Source organism: Colobus angolensis, unplaced genomic scaffold (assembly GCF_000951035.1).
Source record: "Colobus angolensis palliatus isolate OR3802 unplaced genomic scaffold, Cang.pa_1.0 Scaffold99, whole genome shotgun sequence".
In the NCBI taxonomy this organism is placed as follows: Eukaryota; Metazoa; Chordata; class Mammalia; order Primates; family Cercopithecidae; genus Colobus; species Colobus angolensis.
Genome location: NW_012123931.1, coordinates 3,683,129 through 3,691,825, shown reverse-complemented (window position 1 = coordinate 3,691,825; position 8,697 = coordinate 3,683,129). Strand labels below are relative to the sequence as shown.

General features: G+C 57.1%; 1 protein-coding gene across 1 annotated transcript in view; it reads left to right on the top strand.

The window, feature by feature from the left end:
* The first annotated feature begins 1,604 nt into the window (after positions 1-1,604).
* CLK3 (CDC-like kinase 3) overlaps positions 1,605-8,697 on the top strand; it is a 21,860-nt gene continuing 14,767 nt past the window's right edge. The window contains exon 1 of the mRNA XM_011932903.1: positions 1,605-1,659. The gene's annotated coding sequence lies outside the window, so the exon portion shown is untranslated. The remainder of the gene's footprint in view (positions 1,660-8,697) is intronic.

The window sequence follows — 8,697 nt, the reverse complement described above, 5'->3', positions numbered from 1 at the left end:
AAAAAAAAAACCTGAGATTTTCTTCTGTACAAATACATAATGGCAGACTATACTTCTGATTTTAGGAACAGCCCCCTCTGAGCACAGCTGTGTACCTGTTTGAGATACACTGATTTAGACCAACTCAGCCTTTTCTGAGGCCCAAGGCCAGCTAAACTTTCTCTCCTTTTCCTTCCATTGTGATCAGCAGATCAGCTCAGTCGGGGGTCTTGTGGCAGGGTGTGGATCCCACCTGGGGTCCTTAGAACACTACTTCCCTATGGCTCCCAGGCACCTCATTGCAATCATAATGGCTAATGTCTGTATCTCTCTCTGTGTCTCTGTGTGTGCATACCTGGGGGTGTCTGCACATGTCTGATGTGTATCTTGGGGGGCTGTATGTACATGCATGTCTGTGTGTCTGTCTGCCCATGCACACATACACTTGCCCAGGACACTTACGGATGCTGGCCAGAAGAAGGCAGCCACCAAGCTAGAGTTGAGTCAGATGGACAGGAGCTGGGATATCTAAACCCTAGATGTGGCCCCTGTCCCATATCCATAGTAACCCTTGCACCCACTGTCGTCCTCATTTGGATCAGGGACTATTTACAACACTCCTCACCTGTCTCTCTGGGTATATGCGCATGCAGTTTCCTCTTGCTGAAATGCCCTTCATTCCCTCTCTCCTCCTGGAAAATGCCTGTGTGACGGTTCAGAGGCTCAGAAACCCTTCTCTGGGAGGGACTCTCCTATTTGCCATCCCTTAACCAACTCCCATTGTGCCTCTTCCCTCATCTGGCACATTAAATTATCATTGCTTACAAAATAGGCACAGTGGCTCGTGCCTGTAGTCTCAGCACTTTGGGAGGCCAAGGTGGGAGAACTGCTTGAGGTCAGGAGTTCGAGACCAGCCTGGGCAATGTAGTGAGACCTCCATCTCTACAAACAAAAACAAACTTAGCCAGGCATGGTGATGCGTGCCTGCAGTCCCAGCTACCTGAGGCAGGAGGATCGCTTGAGCCCAGGAGTTCGAGGCTGCAGTGAGCTATGATTGCACCACTGCACTTCAGTCTGGGTGACAGAGACTGTGATGCAATCAATCAATCAATTGTAAATCAACCAATAATAAATAAATAATTGCTTGCTCAATTACCGGGTGCCCCCAAAACATAAGCTGTTGAGGACAAGGAGTGATCTGATTTGACATTGCTTCTGTACACAGAAGAGGGCCAGGCATGTAGCAGATGCTCAATAAATGCATGCTGAACACATGGATGGAGAATGATGAGGCATGATGAGGAAGAGCCAGAAAATGGGAAGGAAGTATAGGATCAAGATGGGGGCATCCTAAGGAGGGGGCAAGACATTAGTTGGTTTGTATGGCAAAGACTGGGCAGTGGGGAAGACAATGGGGAGAACAGGGTTGTGGGGGGTGCAGAAGAAGGAGAGACAGAGAATGCCCACCTGGGGAGGCCAGGTCCCACTCTGCATCTGGAGTCTCTGCAGTTCCTCCTCTTTAAATTTCAGGGCAACTGCCACCTGGTGCCAGCGTGTCCTCCAGTACTCAGCCATCTCCTCACGAAGCCTGGGATGTGATTCTTGTGCTTCTAGCTGTTTCCTGAGGGGCACTAGTACCTCCGGGACCTGGAGTGTACTGGAAGAAATGGGGCAGTCCAGGTATAGCATGGACCCCAGATCACCCCCACCCCACTCCCTTTCAATGATTATTATGTCCTATGAGCTAGGACGGTGAGTGAGGCAGAGATGCCTCTTTCATGGGAGTGAGGCAGAGATGCCTCTTTCATGGCTCCCTGAACACACAGAACCCCTCTGTACTGGGCACTTCTACTCTCAAGCACCCTGACTTGCACCCAGCAGCTAAGGTCATCTCACCCCCACCTCCCACCTGCCCCCGGGCCAGCAGGAGGGGCTTGGCCATGTGTAGGCGAGACAGGACTTCTTGAAGCTGAAAGATTTCCCACCCTGTAAGTCAGAATGTGAAAACCAGGAGCACTGATACCTGGGGAAGGAAGACTGGCTCTGGTCAAGTGATTCCGGGTTTAGGGCTCTGGGCTATTCCCCCTCAGCCAGCTGGTGACAAAGGCTGGCCCACCGCCTGCTGAGAGGGCCATCTCACCCATGGTGAGAACAGAGCACCCACACCAGCCTGGCTTGGACAGTCTGAGGATGGGCCCAAGCAGCCACCTACCAGGCCTCTTGGCCCGGGGTCACACCCACTACTGCTAGCAGCACCACCTTCTCCCGAAGTAGCCAGGTGCGCTCTGCCTCCAACGCCTGCACACAACCCCCCAACACCATCTGCTCTTCCTACAGATGCTGCAAATGCTCCAAGCAGGCCCCCAGTTGCTGGGAGCTCCGGCCCAGCTCTTCTGAGAGTCTCTTGTTTACCTGGGGAGACCTCTACCCCACCCAGTTGTGGCTCAGCCTCCACCAGGGTTGTGGGGCTCCAGCCTTTACCCATGCAGCCCCTTCTTCTCATCAGCGGCCCCAAACTCCACTTCATCTGGGTCTCAGCCCTTCCAGGAGGCCTCTCTGACCACCCCAGCCTGCAGTCTCCTCTACGCTCCAGGGGATGACTCTGGACCAGCGCCTGGCTGCACACTAGCAGGGAGGCCAGTTATGTGAGGATGAGGATAGTGCTCTCTGGAATCTCACTGTGTGGACGCGCTGCTAGAATCTGTCTCTTCTTGTCATTCTCCTTTCCTCTGTGCCCCCAGATCCCCTCACCCTACACTGAAATCCCCCAGGAATGGGGCCTAGGCTCCCTTGCCTCTGCCCCCTGGTACAGATGGGCATGGCCTGGATCAGCTAATGCCCAGATTCCCTTTCCTGTGGGGCTTCCCTGCCAGCTGTCCTGACCAACCTCAGTGAGCATCAGTAACTGTTCCTGCAGATGGACTGTGTCCTGAGCCTGGGCAGGGGTCTCAGCTGCTGGCATGGAGACTCTGGGTCCCAAAGCTCCTGGGCCCTGCCTCCATCCCAGCTCTGCTCTTGGATCTGCAGGCCTGGCACCAGCATCTCCTGTGGATACACTTGGTCCAGAATCCTGGGGTCTCCTTCCAGCTTCCAGACCACACTGGGATAGTCTAGGCAGACCCTTGATGCCTAAGGGCATGTTGTGGCAGAGTCCTGGCCCCAACTCAAGTTATGACTCTGAACAAGCTCTCCTCTGCCCTCTGTCTCAGTTTCCCATCTGAACCAGGAGGGAAGTCACTGAATGATCCCAGGGTATTCCCAAATGTTGGAAGAGGATCCCTCTCTGGGCTGGACTAAGCCCCTGTGCTGCCCTCCTTCTCCAGATAATGCTCCAATAATGAGGACCAGAGAATAAAGTGTAGGGCAGGGTCAAAGGTACGGCAGGGCCAGTGCTCAGGGCCTGCCATGCACCCACTTGGGGTATCCCCGGGCTGGGCTCTGGGCCAAGAGGCTGTTGGGTCATCTGGTCCAAATGCCGCTGGGCCTTTTCCACTTCTGTCTGCAGCAGCAGGATCCTGTGGGTAGAAGAGACTGTCTGCCTGTTCCCTGCCACCCCACCCCTCCCCTACAGCCCAGCCCCACTCACTTGTCTTCTATGTCCTGGTCTGGCCTCCTCCACTCAGCCTGTCCCTGGGATCCCTGCCTTTGGTGCCTCTCCTGCTCCAGGCAGGCCAGGGAGCACTCCACTGCTGGGAGGAGACTGAGTGGGAGGGTCAAAGGCAGCACAGAGCCTCGGATAGGTAGGCCTAGCTTCCCTGCCTCCCACCAGGCAGGGCAGTGTCTGCAGCCTCTGATAACGCAGGCAGACTGGCAGCCAACAGCCCAGCTGACAGCCCAGCATGGACCCGTGCCCTGGGGCCCTGAAGGGCTGCTTTCGGCTGTTATCTATCACGACACTAGCTGTGCATCCTCTGCCTCCAGCTGGGTCCGAGATACATTGCCTCTCCAGCTGCTCTCCAGCTGCTGACGGGTTTCAGGATGGAGGCCAGCAGAACTGCTGTGGCATGCTAAAGGGCAGGCAGACGTGAGGTTGTCAACTAGGTCCCAAGGGTCCCCCAGGCCTAGTAAGGGAGCAGTGGCTCCAGGAGGGCCAGCTGTGAGCTAAGACACGGAGTCACTGAAGGCTTGGGTAACTGGGCCATCACACGGTGTCCCTTTCCTACCCTCACACAAGGTAGGGATGCTGGTAATCTTCCCAAGAACCCTCAGCCTGCACAGCCATCTCCCCCTCTCTGGGGATCGCCTGTTTCACTTGGGGAGATGGCGCTTCTAAGGAAGCTCTTCAGTCTATGGAGCTAAAACCAGCCCCTCCCCCCCTCAGATTCTCCCTGGGGGGCCACAGGGACCCTGGCCCTTCCTTCACCTCCAGCGGTGAAGCCACCCCAAACATATGCCTCCCAGGCAACACCCTGCACCCTTCCAGGGGTACCATTCAGAGACATCTCTGTTCAACACCGCAGCCTTGCTGGGGACTCCATTTCCCTTCCTCTGGGTGCCCCAGACCCCGGCAAGCCTCCCTGAGAATATGGCACCAGATGTGGACACCAGCTCTGCGCATTCTGGAGCTTTCAGCCTGCTAAGGGGATGTTGGTAGCTCAGCGGACCTCCTTTCAGCTACAGAAAGCCCAGGAAGAAGGAGTGGCGGAGGACAGGGCCTCACTTTCTGATTTAGGACCAGCTGAGTCCCAGCTCATGCTCTCGCCTCTGCAGCACAAGGGCTTGCTCCGATAGGGCCTCCAGCACTGCTCGAAGATGGCTGGCCAGCTCGGCCCTCTGCCGCCTGCTTTCTACCAGCTGCTCCCACAGGTCCTTCTCTGACTGCCTCCAGTCCTGCTCAGGGGCCCTGTTGGAGCACCTGCCAGGGAGAGAGGAGCCAGACTTCAGCCCGGGGCCAAGGGAGCTGCCATGCCCAACTTCCCTATGCTCACCTACACCCTTCAGTGGGGCTTTGTGGGCAGACATGGTCCAATGCCCCAAGGAAATAGGAGCTCTGGAGACAGCGGGTAGGGCTGGGCATCAAGTCCATAGGCTCTGCCTCAGTGGGCCCTGAGAGCAGGACAGATCAGGGGCAGTCCTGGCTTCCCAAAGCACCAGGCTCTGAGGCCTCTTCTCAGACTCAGAATTGAGGCCCTGTGGCTGGGCACGCACTAAAACCCTTCAACCCTGATCCTCTGGCCCGAAAGTCTCCTGGTGATTGGAACTTCACTAAACACCAGCCTCAACTCCACTAAAGAGTTCTCAATTCCCTGTGGTTTCCATGAGCTGTGGGTGCTGCCAGGGGTGGCCACTTGCTGAATAAACACAAACCCCATTATCCTCACAGCAGCAGGTCTGAGGAGATGCAGCAGGTACTCCTGAAGGGAAGCCAGTACCCAAGTTTGGCAAGGAGTCCCGTGAGGAGCTGCAATTCCCACCCAACACTGTCTGCACCAGAGCCCCATTCCTCCTTCCAGTGTGGGAGTCTGGAAATGGCAGGGAAGCATTTGGGGGACCCCACAGTTTAGCTATGATGTGGGTGTCAGAGCCTTTAAGTCAAGTCACTGTTCAGGTACCTCTCTGGCTTCCATAGCTTCAGCTGTAAGATGGAGGCCCTGACAGATCTCTCACCCACCAGCTTGGTGAGGGAGGTCAGATGGTAGACAGGGGCTGTTCTGCCAGTGTTGCCATCCCTATACCCCTCACCATCACCCTCTTCACCTCTAGGGTCTGGGCCCAAGTCCACTGCGTCCCGACTCCCAACCGTGGGCATGAGGCACCCTGCCCAGGCTCTGAAAGTACACAGGAGTTGTCTTCACCTAACAGTGGGTATACCTGGCACCTCTACCACCCCCACCCTGACCTCCCCACACCTCACATTCCCAGGACTTCTCCACTCAGGATGGCACCATTGCCCACCAGGGCTTCTCCCCACTGGACAGCTTGACTCTCCTCTCCCATTACTCCAGGCCCAGGCTCCTGCAGCCCCCTCCAAAATTGCCTCCCCTCCAAAATATCACTGCCACACAAGGCTTCTCTAAGATGGACCATGAAGACTGGCCCTGCCCTCACCTCCCATACTGGACACAGTTCCCACAATGCCACTCTGCCTGGGCGCTGTCTTGCCAGTCAGTAGTGACGGGTTTTCCATGGCAACCCCCTGCCCTTAGTGAGAACCTGAGCTGTGCCCAGCTTGGTCTGGGAGGGGCTCATGGTCCACAGAATGGAGTGCACATGCAGGCCAGATTGTCCTCAGCAGGGGGGCAGACCAGGGCAGCCCCAGGAAGGCTTTCCAGGGAGGTGACCCTGGGGGCAAGGCTCAGAGGTGAATCAACTGCCTCCAGAGAAGTCAAAGTCAGATGAGGCAGACAGAGGAGAGAGTAAGGACAATAGGGCAAGGAGGGTATCAGAGCAGCTGGGCCTGGCAGGCAGTGAGCTGAGCCCTAAGCTCAGTGGAAGTGGAGGTGGGGGGCAAAAGGGAGACCAAGAGGGGTGAAAGGAGCTGTGGGGTTTGGGAGGATGCAGGGCAGCGGCACCTCCCCAAGTGCCCTTGAGATATGCTGCAGTCCTCAACTCCACAGAGGCTGAAGACTGAGACGGGAGCTTGGGCCTGAGGGGCAGTGGAGGTGCAGCAAGCCTCTTCTAGGGTGGGGATGGGAGAGGAGGAGTTACCCAAACCTCACCTGGGGGCACATCTTTCTCCAAGTGTTTGAAAGCTGTGAAAACCACAAAAGAATGAAACTCTAAGGGTAGAATGCCAGGCAGGATGGCCTCCAGGCTACAAAGTGTGGAGAGGGAGAGAGCTGGGAGATGGCTTCTTTTCCACCTCAGAAAAAGAGAGTTGCTTCGTGACTGGGAGGCAGGGACTCCTGGATTCTTAATGGTAGGCAATTTGGTAGGAAGGTGACTAACTTACCCCATTAGAGCCTGGGGCTCAGGGCAGGGCTAGGGACAGGAGCTTCTCTGAGAACATCCATCCCTCAGGGCTGGTATCCTGGAGCCATGGAAACTCAGGCAACACTAAGTGGTGGGAGGAGGAGACACCACAGAGGCCTCCCACCTCATCTGAGCTGATGAAACCCCGAGATGGAACCTGGCTAGTGTGGCTGAGGCCATGGGGACCAGGCAGGAATGGCATCTCAGATGGCCTGGGATTTTTCAAAATCTTCAGCTTTTGAGGTAGCACTAAGGGGGGCAGGACCTCAGCAGCCGATCTGGGTCACCCACTGTACACTGAAGCAGCTCCTGACTTTCTTTTTTGAGATGGAGTTTCGCTGTTTTGCCCAGGCCGCAGTGAAGTGGCCTGATCTCGACTCACTGCAAGTGATTCTCCCACCTCAGCCTCCCCAGCAGCTGGGACTACAGGCGCGTACCACCACGTCCAGCTAATTTTTGTATTTTTAGCAGAGATGGGGTTTCGCCATGTTGGCCGGGCTGGTCTAGAACTCCTGACCTCAGGTGATCCATCCACTTCAGCCTCCCAAAGTACTGGGATTACAGGCGTGAACCACTGCACCTGGCAGATTTTTTGTTTGTTTTTGAGACAGGGTCTTGCTCTGTCGCCCAGGCTGGAGTGCGGTGGTGTGATCACAGCTCATTGCAATCTCAACCCCCTGAGATCAAGTGATCCTCCTGCTTCAGTCCGCTGCAAGGAGCTGGAACTACAGGCACGCGCCACCAAGTCCGACTAATTTTTGTAATTTTTTGGAAGGGAACTTAGTTTTGAATTAGCTTCTATTGTTTACTTCCGGTAGCCGTGGTGGAGCTGGCAGAGATTTGGGGGATACTAAACACCCCTACAAATCATGCCGTGAGATCCCCCGTTTCAGGGACAGCCACTGGCGAAGGACTTGAAGCACAGTCGCAGCTTGGAAGGGGGGCCCCACTGCGACAGCGTCCCGCGTCAGGGGCGGGCCCAGCCCCACGGGGGAGTGGGTATGGGCTGGGCAGCGGCTGGCTGACGCGTGGGGAGCCCCACGGTGGTGGGGAAACCCTTGGGGCCCCGGCGGAGCGGTCCCGAGGAAGGGGCGGTGCCTGCAGGGTTGGCCCGCCCCGACTGAGGGTTTCTAGCCCGCGCGTGGCGTGGGGACAATTAGGCGCCACGCCCTGTCGCTTCGCTGCACCAAGCTCGGGAGGCCGGGGACGCCACTCCCAGAGCGGGCGGGACGCGCACGCTCACAGTGAGGTCTCTCAAAAGAGCCCCACCTCAGTTTTCTCATCTGCAAAGTGGGGCCTCGTAATCCTGCCCGACCTGGCGCGGGACAGTAGGTGTCAGGGATTTTGGTGACCTCACGCTCGAGGCCTCTGCAAAACGGGGCTGTCCAGTGCCCCGGAGACGCGGCCGGCTGGGGTTTTGTCTGGCGGGGGAGTCTTAACGGAGAGGCCACGCAGGCTGGCAGGAAGCCGCTCCACCTGAGGGGGCTCAAGGAGAGAGGATCTCCTCCCCGCCAGACCCCGGCCCCGCCGACAGGCCCTGCCAGAGTAGCTCTAGGGTATCTTCCCAGAAACTGCCCCGCACGCACTGGCTAGCTGGGAGCCCCACCACGGCTTTCAAAAAACCCGCACACACCAAGACAATAATGTGTCGTTCGCTCGTTTCGCGCAAGCGGAGTCGCGTCCGCCTTCCCGAGCCCCAGGGCACAGACCTCAGGCCGCTCTCGCGCTCTCCGGGGCCCCGAGAACAATGCCCATTCTCTCCGCGCGCAGGAGGGAGTTGGCGGACCACGCGGGGTCGGGGCGGCG